Here is a 14,666-nt window from a genome sequence, read left to right as displayed (position 1 = left end):
TTTAGAGTGCACTAACAGCAAACTAAAAAATGTTGGATTATTTCATCTACCCATGTGTCGGGTTATGAAATGTTTTATCCATTTTGGGTTACTTGTGAGCTGAGCCAAAATACCTTAATCCAAGATGGCTTATTTGATCTACTCAACCACTGGGTTATGAAACGTTTTTAGTTCAGTTAAAGAAGTGAAACTCGTATTGTTAAATTAACAGCTGTATTGACCATGTCTTTTTTTTTTTTTTTTTAAGTGTGATTCAGTGATGAGGAAAATTAATAAAAATAAATTTTAAACTTTTTTGTTAGGTTTAATTCATGGCAGGTGTAAAATTAACAGAAATTAAAATTATATATATATATATATATATTTAAAAGCTAAACTATAGCTTCACTTTTGTTATTAGCATCTTGTTACAATTCCTGAAATTGCCAATCTCTATACGTGCTCTTCAATTGCACAACTGTACTAATATTTTATCCTGATACGCTCCAATCACCTCTCATCGTTTACAATTGGAATAAATAATGCATGCGAGAGGAAATGAGTCCAATTAGCAAGCAGTTTGGGTCCATTGATAAAAGCCGAGGCTTGGTTCTATGAGAAGCGGTAAACTGTGCCATCAGTCAGCCCTGAACAGATTATCATCTGCAATGGAGGCGGGGCCAAGCGCCCTGGTGCAACCAAGTATGTCCACAAACCAAAATACTCCAATCCGCGACCAACTTGCAGGTTGGGTGCTGACTCCATCACAAAGTCGTTCTCCACGCCGCATTATAAGCGCGTCCACGCTTCTCAGGCTACGCTTAAACACAAAAGGAGGGTTTGGGGGGGGGGGGGGGGGTTCGGGGCACCTCGTCTCACGCTCATTTGCGACACAGTCATACTTGTTAAGTGGCGTATAAACAGCGAAGAAACCTTCGACCTTTTTCGCTTCTTACTAGCGCCTAACCCAGAGGTGTCAAAATCCTTTTGGTCAGGGGCCACTTAGTTTTTACAGCAGTGAAACTAAATAAAGATTCAATCAACTCATCGTATTATTATGTATACAAAATAAATTGCTAGAAGACTAGTTTTGAAAACAAAAAAAAAATTGTGCAAAATCTCAATATTATTGATTGCACAACACGATTTGAAATTTTGGTTCAGATTTTTTTTAGCATGGATCATGGAAGTTGATACAAATGATTTGCTTTCGCGGGCCACGTAAAACCATGAGGTGGGCCGGATCTGGCCCCCGGGCTTTGAGTTTGACACCTGTGGCCTAACTAATAATGATTTTTGTTTTTTCTTATGCCGGAGCCGGCCGCAATCAGAAACGGACTTTTGACAGTAAAAAAAAAATTATAATTATATTAAATAAAACTTTTTTTATCCATAGAAATGGGTTTCTGGTAGTAAAAATAAAAGAAAGAAAAAGGAAATTCTACTGCCGGAGACAGGCTTCTGTTTGACAATACAATGAATAAATAAATAAATAAAACCTTCTTCTACTGACGGAGGGGCTTCTATTGGTAAAAAAAACATCCAAAACAATGTTATTATTATTATTATTATTATTCAGGGAAGGAACTTGCATAGTCTTGTGTTGTTAAAAAAAAAAATCTTCAAAAAACAGCAACAACAACAAAAAATTTTGAGTTGACTGGTCATCATTGTATCATTTTGTCACCTCTCATCTTCTCATTATCGTATCGCTTCCCATCACAATTTCCCCGCGTCATCTTATCACCTTATTTGACAAGATAAGCACTGCACTTAAATATAGGAACATAAGAAATCTACTTAAATAATGATTATTTAAAACATAAATAATAAGTACATAAAAATTCTACCTAAATAAATGCTTGAAAACTTTGTTCTAAAAATGTTTTTTTTTTAAAGAGTTCTACTGAAATGGGAACTCAAGTCCCAAATTTGGTTTCCTGCCCACTAGTCTAAACACGGTGTTGTGATTAATATTGTGCATGTGAAATAAGAATTAAACAGATGAATGCAGCCGATTTCATACACTTGAGTTTGCTGACATTTTCGTATTCTACCGCTCTCTTCTGATTTATTGAAATTGACATCAAACTGCCTTCGGGCTTGCATTGCCAATGTCACATGACCAAACCCAGACAAACAGGTGAAATGTTTCATCTTGACTCCATTTTTTATCAATGACTCCCGAGTTGTGATGTTGCAAAAGCGAGCAATGCGGACCCTCGTGCCCCCCCCCCCCCACCCCATATCAGAAATGGATAATAACAAACAGCGAACACGTCTCGGTGCCTAACGAGCGTGATGAAGTTGATTTACTTTGCGTGTGCGTGATGTGATGAGATGAGAGACTGATTTTAATAGACGGTCAATTCTGGTGGGGCTGAAAAAGTGGATTCCCCTGAGACGTATTTGACGAAGATAATTAGCTGAAGTGGATACTAGCACACATCTTTCACCTGAGGACATGATGAAGGATCTTTCCAATGTGGGAGGGGGGTTGAGTCCAAAATGGCCTCCGACTATATTCAACGTATATTTTTTCCAACACGTGCAGTATGTTCATACAGTACATTAATGTCTTCCAGCGCTATTATGGGAACAGTAATGACTGGCACGTAATTATCCCTCCCACTCCGACTCGACTGCTGGATTTCTCTCATTTCAAAACATAATTGTCTGTGATTGAATCCGAGATAATTTTATGTTCTTTGAGGGCGAGGTGACTTTGCGCAGGCACGGCGAGACTTGCGAATTGGACAGTAAACGACATGCCAAAAAAGCGGGAAAACTTTCAATGTGCCTCTCACGATTTTCCCTCGAAAAGCCAAAAACGTCGAGATGAAGACAAGTTTAATTAAGAACCTGTTGAGGAGCGTTTCCAATCACGCTCGTCGGAATGAGTACGTTGAGCGAATTCATCTCCAGGCCATGTGCTGTCTCTTTATCCAAATGTTCTCCGGAGGGACCCCCAGTTAATTGAATACATTAAAGCCAAGCGCCGGGGGCTTTATTTATTTCTCCCATTTGCTCAGACTTGTTTAAAGGAGACCAACTGTTGTTGTTTGGCCCCCTTCTAGGGTTGAAATGGTCTCTACGCTGGGAGTGCTGCGCAGGATTGGTGCTTTGAGAGGAGATTTAATGTAACCCACAGATTTACTTATTCATGAGGGCCCCTGAGCTTCAAATGTCAAATGTGCATCTTCCGTGCCAGTTTGCAGAAATGCTTTTCTTATGCATTTTTATTCTTTTTTTTTTTTACGTGGATCATAGTCTCTTTTAACACTTAAGCAAGATCACACAACTTTATTATAGTTGCCGAAAACGAATTAAATAACTCAAAACTAAGCAATAATTTATATAATATATATATATATATATATATATATATATATATATATATATATATATATATATATATATATATATATATATATATATATATATAAAATTATATAATATAATTAATATATTATAATATACTGATTTTTTTTTTTTTTTGTAAACATTTAAAGTGGTTTTCAAATTGTGAGGGACCCTACACATGACAAAAAAATCAGCAATTGCGTTTTTACCAAGGTTATTATAGTCAACAAAAACTAACTAAATGGCTATGCTAAAATTGAAAGAAAAAAAAAACACCATTTTGGATAACAGAATAAAACTTTTTTTATTTTCTTTTTTTAATGAAAATTTACTGAAACTAGAATTTAAATTTATAAAAAAAAATAATTAAAACAAGCTATAATTCCAGAGAAAATGTCCTTCTTTTTATATTTAGACTAGGGATCAGCAACTCAATGCACTTTCAACGAACTGTCGCCGGTTCATGTGAAGCACGGTACTACACAAGTACTGATTTTTTTTTTAACATTTAAAGTGGTTTTCAAATTGTGAGGGACCCTACACATGACTAAAAAATCAGCAATTGCGTTTTTACCAAGGTTATTATAGTCAACAAAAACTTAACTAAATGGCTATGCTAAAATTGAAAGAAAAAAAAAACACCATTTTGGATAACAGAATAAAACTTTTTTTATTTTATTTTTTTAATGAAAATTTACTGAAACTAGAATTTAAATTTATAAAAAAAAAATAATTAAAACAAGCTATAATTCCAGAGAAAATGTCCTTCTTTTTATATTTGTCGAGTAATATCATACGTGAACTTTCAGGGTTCATTTTAAATGTATTAACTTTGTTTTTTTCTGTACTTCCGTACACAAGAAGGAAAGTCAAACAGTTTGAGAATTTTTGTTTATTTTTTTATTTTGTACTCGACAAACACTCTATATGTTAAAAAACTAAAACTAATAAAACCTAACTAAAACAAAGTATTTTCACACACACACACACACACAAAAAAACGTTTCTTTTTTTTTGCTTCATGTTAATTGGTGTTAGCATCGTTTCATAGGTTCCATCTGTTTACTAGCCAATAAAGGTATCAGAATGTGATCGGATAAACAAATCAGTGGCTGGGCCTGTGCAACAGAACCACACGTGTAGTAAAAGAACAATTGAAGTTGTAACATGTTTTTAGTGATTTATTATCAAACCAAAAAGGTATGTGGAAATGGCAGACTGATTTCAACAAGCGAGCGTGACTACTCGTGAATTATGGACGTCATGTGAAGTGTGAAATGCAGTCGGTGGCTGTCTACCTCAAAGGGCGCAGGGGTGACATCCCTGGACGATAGTCATTAGTCAACATGCTCTTCACCTCTATTGTCGCATTCATCACGGCGACGCCTCAAAGCCACTTTTGCGAGCACATTATTCACTCATTAATAACACGCTACCACATTCATCTTGCTGTTACAAAGTTCAACTCTAGAGTTGGCAAAATAGAAACTCAATTGTCTGAATATTTACTGTGTTGGTGGGAGTGTGGGGGGGGGGGGCTTCACTACTGTGAGATTATGTCATTATAATGTCCTCAATAGTATCAGTCGTCTTGAAATAAAAGCAGAATAAATAAACTCTAAGGTCCACAACACACTTTTGGATCAAAACTAGTCATTTTAATCATGTATGTTCTATTTTCAGCAGTTTTCCTTCAGTGGCGGCTCAAACTGTGGCTAGCTAAAAAAAAAAATTTAAAAATTACACTCGTGTTTCAGAATTTGTGTATTTGGATGTTGTTGTAAAGCTCAGCATGTCAATTCTGTTATAGTTATTTATTTATGTAAAAAAAAAAAAAAAACTTTCATAAATTCTATTTATACTTGTTAACATAACACACTTAGCTTGCTAAGTGGTCCACCGTGTGCTCATTTAATGCTAACATTAGCAATAAACAAAGTGCGGGAGCTTCAACTTTTGGGGAGTTAAATGGGAAAGTTTCAAAGACACGACTACCACTAATACTACGTTTTACTCGCACACACGAAACTAAACAAAAATATGTTACAGAAATTTCAATTATTTGTCATATATCGCACAGTTAGCTTGCTAATTCTAGGTCCACTGTGTCATTTCATGCTAACATTAACCTTACATTAGCAAAAATAAAATAAAGTGTGGGAGCTTCAACTTTTTGGGGGTAAAATGGGAAAGTTTCAAAGACACGACTACTACTACTATTAATTCGTTTTACTCACACACAAAAAAAACTAAACAAAAATATGCTTGAGAAATTCCAATTATATTTGTCATACATCGCACAGTTAGCTTGCTTAGGGTAGGTACACTGCGCCATTTTATGCTAACATTAACCTCATATTAGCAAAAAAAAGAAAGTGTGGGAGCTTCAACTTTTTGGGGGTTAAATGGGAAAGTTTCAAAGACACGACTCCTACTATTACTTTGTTTTACTCACAAAAAAAAACTAAACAAAAATATGTTTCAGAAATTCCAGTAATATTTGTTATACATAGCACAGTTAGCTTGCTAAGTCTAGGTCCACTGTGTCATTGTATGCTAACATTAACCTTACATTAGCAAAAATTAAATAAAGTGGGGGAGCTTAAACTTTTTGGGGGTAAAATAGGAAAGTTTCAAAGACACGACTAGTACTATTACTTCGTTTTACTCACACATAAAAAAACTAAACAAAAATATGTTTCAGAAAGTCCAGTTATATTTATTATACATAGCACAGTTAGCTTGCTAAGTCTAGGTCCACTGTGTCATTTCATGCTAACATTAACCTTATATTAGCAAAAATAAAATAAAGTGTGGGAGCTTCAACTTTTGGGGGGTTGAATGGCAAAGTCTCAAAGGCAAGTACTACTATTTACTGAAGGGAAAAAAACTTTTTAAAAAAAATGTTTCAGTTACATCCAGTGTTAGCTTCAACAAGCTAATTTAAATATGAAACGCATACTAATTTAGCATTCTTCCTGCTAGAGGTCTAAAGTAAGATTTAAAGTGAACAAGGTGATTAAGAGCCGCTGCGCTGGGCATTTATGTCGCAAGACTGCATATAATGAATAAAGATCCCAAGTTTAATTGTTTTTTTTTCTTTCTTTCACACACAAAAGTGCCTAGTGTGGGCAGCCTTTAATCACCTCCCTGACAGGAATAACTGCTTTCATTTAACCTTGAGTGAAGATCATGAATTGTAAAGCGTTTAATTGGAAACAGCATTTAAGAGACGGAACAGAGCAAATTGCCGCCGATTGAAAGGCCCGCATTGACAGGCAGTGGCGGCGAGAGGCGCCACAATTAAAGCTGATCTGTATTCACTGGCCATGTCACCCGCCGCCATTAGCGACAAGACTGTTTGATCATCTCTGACGACAAACTGTGCGCTGCTTCTTGCGTTTCCAACGAAGACGCCGCATCGAAGAAAACCACGTTTATTGTTTCATCAGCCGCCTAATTGAAATGTTCTCAAATCCGAAAAGTAACAATGCCGTCTTTGTGAAACTCTGCTAGTAACGACGTCGTCTCCGCAGACGATTGCCCCAGTGAGGTGAGAAAGTGTGTCAAGTGGTACACACTCCAACGTGCGCTTAATTGTTTTCCTGCCGCTGACATGAGAGGGAACAAATTCAATCTGTGTGCCAGACGTGTCCTCCGTGACTGAGCCCGAGCAGCCCAAGCAGCCCGAGCAGCCCGAGCAGCGCGGCCCAAGCAAGCAGCCCCCGGGGTCATGTTTTACATTTTGCCAATTATATTTAGGGAAGGGTATTCCACAAAATACAAAGTGTTATTTAAATGAAAATAGCTTTGGGATTATTTTGTTAACTAGATCCCCCCCAAAAGTGAAACTGGGGAGCCCCTTTGAGTGCCTGAGGGGGATCTCCAGAAAAATGAATTTAGAGATTAATTTCACTCTATTGGAACTCATCATTTGCTACAAGGAGAATAAACTGTTTTGAGGTCATGTCTCTTTATTACAGAGGTCTACAATCAAACTGATTTATGTCACAGGCCACATTGTGGTTACGATTATTGTTATTGTATGTTATGAAAATGTGCAAATGTATAACCTCCTCACCATTATGTTGAGACAACAAATTGAAGGATGAAACATTTATAACCAGAAAGTGAATTTTAATCATTTTTATTTGAATGTCAATTGCTAACTTTGAATAATTGCATTGAAAATTCAAATTCAATTTTTTAATGCAATTATACAAGTTTAGCAATTGAAAATTAGAAATGATTCCAATTAAATTTATTTTCACACATACTGGATTTACTTACCAAATCCCTAAAAAATAAAAAAATATTATTATTGAAATTCAGAAATTGAAAGATAAGGACAAATGAGCAAGCGATACAGATATGAAGAGAACTTTATTCTTAAAGGGATACTTGACTCATTGAGCCATTTTCAGCAGTGAACAGTTAATATTTTGTCCAGAATTTATTTGATAGCCTCATTATTTTTCTTGTACTATTAATACCTTTAGAAACAAATTTTTTCACTTGCTGTCGATTAAAGATGACATCACCTGTGCTGAGGAAGTAGGTAACGACCATTCATGGCTCACCTGTTTTCTGGGTTTAGCTAGCAAACTGAGCCATGAATGGTTGAATGGTTAGCTAGTGAATAGTTAACTCACGATTAATCACAAATTTTATATCTTTTTTTTTTTTTTGTATGTGGGTGAATATGTGTATGTGTGTGCGTGCGTGCATTCAGTAGTTCACCTAAAACCTATAAAAATAAAAATAAATCCCATACCGTTTCCCCAAACCGAACACTTCCAGCCAGAGTCGTGAGGCCGTCAGGAAACCCGAGAAAGGACCAAAGAAAAGAAAGGAAAGCGAAATCCAGCACCGACCAGACACCACCCACCAGGCCACCAACCAGAGTCCTTCACCAACCCCAGAGACATCTAAATTTCAACAAATCAGGGAGACCTGAAATTTTATATCTGTTCTAATACAATATAAAAAATAAAAAAAACGAGGTTTTCATACTCTTATTAACAAAAGTGGGGAAAAAATGTTAAACTAATAGAAATAATTAAAAATGATTTTTTGACGTCTATAGCCGTCATTGGCAGTGAATGAGTTAATTCATATTCCACAAATGCAAAATTATGCAGAATGATGTGTTTAGACTCAAAGAGAACACATTATTGAAAAGAAAATTCCCCTTTAAAACGGGTCACCCCATTGGAGTGATTATGACTTAGTAACATTACAGTCGTATGTTTGTGCTTAACTATTAAAATAAGGTTGCACGATAGCGGTCGACAATGAAATTGCAGTGTTTGGTTTTCTTGAGTGCTTTTTTGGGAGGAAAACATTTTCTCAGAGATTTTGGTACTGGGAATTTGGCGCACATGTCCCAACATTTTCCAGCTGGAGTTAAATGGAGAGTCAAATGCGCTCAAGTGTTGTTCATGATGCCCGGCCACATTGCAAACAATGTGTGCTGCTTTTTAAGTGGTGGAAATAATCCCCAAGATTATAAAGTGGTGTCTGGCGTTAATTATCTCTGAGCTCTCTCTTTTTCTCTGTGTTGTTTTTAAGAGGTAGCCAGCCTCAAACATGGATTTTGCCACGAGAGATACTAGATGGCAGATGTAATGATGTCATGGTCCTTTCAAGCAGACAAATTTCACCCATTTTTCCTCGGAACAGCTGTCGAAACAGATTTGAAATATTAGGGAGTCCGTGCCATCTCACTTAGCGGCTGCTCGCTCACGTGCGACGTTCTCATGCGCAGTGAGAGTTTAACAAGCTGATTCACAGCTTAAGCTCGTCAACATGTTGTACTGGATTTCAAAGTTCCACTTGTCTTTAAAAAACGCTGGGTTATGATGGATGAAACTTCACAACAAGCTGCAGTTTAGCAGATAGTGAACTATTTTTCCCAAAAAGATTGAAGATGTTTATTGAAGTTTACAACAAAAGTCGACCATAAAGCAAATAGAATTACATGTTGTGTATTAAACCAAACCACTTAACTTTGCCTTAAAGTCCACTAGCTTGATGCTAACACATAATGAGAACATCTTTTGACGAGCTAACAAAACCAGCATTGATAACGTGGTAGTTTTAAAACTCTTAAACAACTTGTATTCAAGCACACGGTTTAATTATTTTCATTTCATAAATTTATATTTTAACACCGCAGGTCTGTGACACCAATGCTAGTCGTTAGCTTAGCTAGGGCATATAGCATTTTTTGTTAGCATTAGGTAAACAGACTTATATACTATATATATACAGTATATATATATATATAGACTATATTTATAATGTGTGTTTGTTTTATATACACACCCTGTAATTCTCATGTCTCTCAAAAGAGATATCCTGGAAATATTAGTATTGACAATTAAATAAAAAATATTTAAATCCTTGAAGGCTTTTCTCAGCCTTTGAACAAAAACGCAAACAATTTTGACTTCACCTATATTCAAGTCAAATTTGTTGATAGCGCACAGGCTTGAATCAAGTTTGATGATAAACTAATACAATGCAATACATTTTTTTCCCATCATGCCCCTCTACACTTTGAAGTCAGGGCTGCTCAGTGTAACTTTTTCAGTGTTGATGTTATTACAATCAATGCATGTTTTAGTGTCATTTTGTGACCTTGTCCATAAGTCATGTGCTGTTTGATCCATTTTACGGATTTGTTTGGACAATATGTACCCACTCTTGTAAAAGTCCTCCCTGTCCTGTATCCCGGATTCACGAGCATGACGGCGACTAGTGTGACAAAGGGTCTGAAGGACTTAATGAAGTAAAAATTAATGAAGCACGTGAGCACCACCATATCAAGGCCGTAAGCTCCTCCATGCCCCATTTATAATGTATGATCTCAATAAAATCGATCTAATGTACCAGTTCTCACTCGGGGTAGGAATAGATTTACAGATTAACCGCCCCCCCCCCCCCCCCACCCCCCACCAAACGTTCTCCCTCCTGCGACCTAAGTGTTCCTATTGGGAAGCTCAACTTTCACAACAATGCGCAGCCTCCACAACAGAGAAACTCCAGATGTGTTTGTGGACAGTCTTACCCTAGCTGTCGAAACTATGGCGAATTTATTGACAAAGCCAATTGAAAGTTTGAACAACTGAGTTGCCTGTATTAGAGCTCCCCCGTTAGGTAGTAGTGAGAACGACAGTTAGAATAAGAAATCTGGATGGGAAATGGACACTTATTTTAAGGCAGAGTGGAGTTAGTAACTGTGTTATGTGCTTGACAATTGTAAGAATGACATTGCTGATTTTAATCATCTTTATCTTAGCCTGGCAACTTGATTTAATATAATTATATAAACTATTAGTTGATGTAATAGTTGTCTATGTGAATGACTATTTGTTGTTTATCATCTAATGGAAAATATGAAGTGAAAATTCTCATCTTGTTTTGGCCATGCAGGAAAATCATTTTATTTATTGACATATATAAATACATATACACAGTATAGATGTACTGTATATCTATATATACGTAATTATGTACATATTACAGGTGTCAAAAATTAGTGAGTTAATTTAAAGTTCCTTTAACACCACTAATTTTTTTAACATGCGATTAATGACTGCCCGTTTTTTGGAAACATTGTACTGCGGGAATTTCAGTCGCAACGCAGCAGACATGCCCCCGTCAAAATTTTGCAGTAATAAATGTAATAATAATGCATATATTTGTGGAGACTGGGGTCAAGTTGTATTTTACCATTTTAAAAATGTGCAGAATTTGACAAGTTACTTCATGTTAAACATTAGATCGTTCTTAATATAAAAAGAAAAATGCACTGAGCTGTCACCAATGTCCTACAAATGCAATTATGCCATCTAGTGGCAGCAAATTACCTCAACACAAATCAATATCACAGTACAGTCCATCTTTTTCATTTTAACTCAATTTTATGAATTATTATGAAATTACTGTATCAATGATGTAGCCATATTTCTATGAGTTTAACATATTTTCTACATTTATGTTAACAGCATGAAAACTATGGAAAAAAATATTCTATTGTACATTTAGCAAATTTGCAATTAATCGTGAGTTAACTATCACTAGTCATGCGATTAATTACAATAAAAAAATTTAATTGCCTGACACCCCCAGTGTAAATACATACAAAGCGACATAAAAAAAAAAACATGTCATAAACGATATAGCTGTAGAAGCCAGCCACCTGAAAATCAACCATCCGCTGCCGTCCACGTCTCCCATGCGCAACTGCATATTTCACCTTATCACGCTTTCCTTTTAAAAGCAGCGCAAAGTGCACTTGTGCTTTTCCTTTGTTAGGGTGACTTGGCAATTTCCCGTGAGATGGACCAACTGCAGACAGCTCTTTGCTTTCGATAATGTCACCGAGACAGCAGAACCGGAGTGCTGTTTCCATCACATTGCAGGCTGGGGGGGGGGGAGGAGGGGGAGGGGCAGAGAAGCGCATCCGGAGCCTCCTGCCATTCTCAGGCACTCGCTATGCATGGACCTCCTCTCAGGAAGCTCACACGCCGCGGGAGCTTTTTGGTTTGCGGACTGACCAATGTTTTCATGTCGTCTTTCATCCTTTGTGTTCAAACGTGTAGAGAAGGTTATTCAAGTTCACCTGTAAAGGTTTAGGACACTTTAATTTCATCCCGGGAATTTCACCTGAAATCCCACCCCCCCAAAAAAACGTCCTTAAAAAGCAGTAACAGAGAAAGCTGTTTAACACAGAGGCCTGACAAACTAAATTATAATTAATCAGCTGATTCTGACCCAAAGCTTGTGAAATCAGCGTGGACCCGCAGGTCTCTGAGGCAAATCAGCAGTCGCCGCGTTTCCCTGCAGCCATAATGAAAATATCAGTCAATCAAAATCTTTATTATGCTGTGAAACCGCCGCTTATCTCCATACGTGCATACAAATGCGAGCCGCAGTGCTCAAAACCCGTTTTAGCTTTACGGCCGGCAGTATATCACTTCAAGTGGACTTATGATGTCGTTCTTTTCACTCTGAAATGTGATCACTTTACCTGAAAATACACACAAATCTAAATATTTCGAAAATCCTTTCTATGCTATCAAGTTTGTGTATGCCGAGAGAGGTTATTCCAGGTCAAATATGACCCGTGTTTAGCGGGTGCTTTTTGGCATGAGCAATATGTGCGGCCACACTAGAAGGCATTTATTAACATCAAATATGCTCAAATATGCTATTAATACATTTTGAGGATCTATTGACCCATAACATACTGTATATTGACCAACATGCCACCTAGTCCAACATTACGGTTGTTTGTGGGAGAAGCGGGGCCCCCATCTGTGACCTGTCATGTGATGTATGTGGCTGAGGCCATCTCAAGCCCTCCTCTAAGCCACGCCCCCCCCCCCCCACCCCCTCCCACACAACCCCCGACACCCCCGTCCCTCGGTTAGTGGTACCCCGCAGCCCGCCGCCACACGCTGCTCATTTACTGCTACGCTGGTTTTCATAATTAGCACCGCGAGGCCTCATTAAATCTGCTCTAATGAATAAATATTGTATTTCATAGCGTGATTAGCAGATCAGCTCAATGCTGAAGCGTTGTAAACAATTACTTGGCCAAATATTCATCACCCCAAAGTGGAAGATCATTGGTATTTAAAACAGGAGCGGGATTCTCAAGTGCATCGTTATTATACCAATCATAGGTTTGGAAATAGAAGTTGTGGTTGTATTTTCTTTAGATGCAATTTTGCTGTCTGTCATAGTCAATTATACACATTTTGTATACATTTGAGCACACATTTCCATGTCCAAGTGATTCATACCCTTTCATAACTCATTCACTGCCATTGACGGTTATAGAAGTCAAAAATTAATTTAAACTATTTTTATTAGTTTTACATTCTTTTTTTACTTTTGTTAACTAAAGTATTTTTTATTGTACATTTAGAACAGATATAAAATTTGTGATTAATTGTGAGTTAACTAGTGAAGTCATGCGATTAATTACGATGACAAATTTTAATCGCCTGACGCCCCTAATTTTTAATTATCCTTAAGTCGCGTCAGGCAATTACATTTTTTAATTGTAATTAATCGCATGACTTCAATAGTTAACTCACGATTAATCACACATTTGATAACTGTTCTAAATGTACAATAAAACAATTTTTTCTAGGTTTTCATACTCTTGTTAACAAAAGTGGATTTTTTTTTAAAATAGAAATAGTCCAAATGAATTTTTTACGTCTATAGCCGTCAATGGCAGTGAATGAGGAAATACCTGCATATTTTATATTCTAATTCATTGGTGGGTGTACAGTCTGGCACGCTGCTTTTTTTTTTTGGCCAACCACAGAATAGGAGTTAAGCGGCAAAATCCACCCGTTTTTATTTTTTTTATGTATCAGGGTTGCCATTTTGCCACCAAACTGAAAATGACATCACAGTTACTCTGGGCTCAGGTCACAACCAATCACGGCGTGGCTTCCAAAAACAGATGAGCCGTGATTGGTCGCTATATGAGCCTTGAGATGGATAAAAATGGGCAGATTTTGCTGCTTTAAAAGGGATACTTGACTGATTGAGCCATTTTCAGCAGTAAGAAGTTAATGTTATCTATAATTAATTTGATAACTTCATTATTTTACATGTACAATTAATGCCTTTATAAACACTTTTTGCCTTTTGCTCTCAGCTGAAAGTGTCATCACGTGTGCTCAGGGCACGACCAATCGTGGATGATTTTGCGAATGTCACATGACCAAACCCAGAAAACAGGTGAGCTGTGATTGGTCGTTACATGAGCGCTGAGCACCTGTGATGTCATTTTCAGTCAACCGCAAGTGGCAAAATATGTTTTTAAAGGTATTAATTGTACATGAAAAATAAAGTTATCAAATTAATTCTAAACAAAATATGAACGTTTTATTGCTGAAAATGGCTTAATAGAAGATTCTGCTATTTCAACTTTCATTGAATCTTGTATAAAACAGTGTCGATAACCAAAATCATTTGTCACAGCTCCACATTTCAACAACAGAGAGGTGACACTTTGTTTCCGCAAAGATTATGACTTTAATAATAAAAATTTACAGTTAAGTCAGCATGTCACAAGCAATGGGCTAAAACCAGACAGTTCCCAACCTGAGCCGAAAAAAAGTACGCTTTGCAGCAGACTGATGCAGGAGAGTTCAATTCACGTGTCCAGAATCACAAGGCTGAGCACAAAATGAGCCATGGCAGAGCGCAGGATGAAATGATTTACAGGTACAAGACTCCCATTAGAGTGCGCTAATTGTTTCCACGCCATTAGCGCCGGTTATCTAATGAAG

The 14,666-nt window shown here is 36.8% G+C and overlaps 1 long non-coding RNA gene across 1 annotated transcript in view; it reads left to right on the top strand.

Moving 5' to 3' along the window:
* Positions 1–11,776, top strand: part of LOC144060778 (uncharacterized) — a 35,234-nt gene extending 23,458 nt beyond the window's left edge. The window contains exon 4 of the long non-coding RNA XR_013296009.1: positions 11,665–11,776. This is a non-coding gene — a long non-coding RNA (uncharacterized LOC144060778). The remainder of the gene's footprint in view (positions 1–11,664) is intronic.
* The last annotated feature ends 2,890 nt before the right edge of the window (positions 11,777–14,666 follow it).

Source organism: Vanacampus margaritifer, chromosome 11 (genome assembly GCF_051991255.1).
Source record: "Vanacampus margaritifer isolate UIUO_Vmar chromosome 11, RoL_Vmar_1.0, whole genome shotgun sequence".
In the NCBI taxonomy this organism is placed as follows: domain Eukaryota; kingdom Metazoa; phylum Chordata; class Actinopteri; order Syngnathiformes; family Syngnathidae; genus Vanacampus; species Vanacampus margaritifer.
This window is presented reverse-complemented; position numbering and strand designations above follow the sequence as displayed.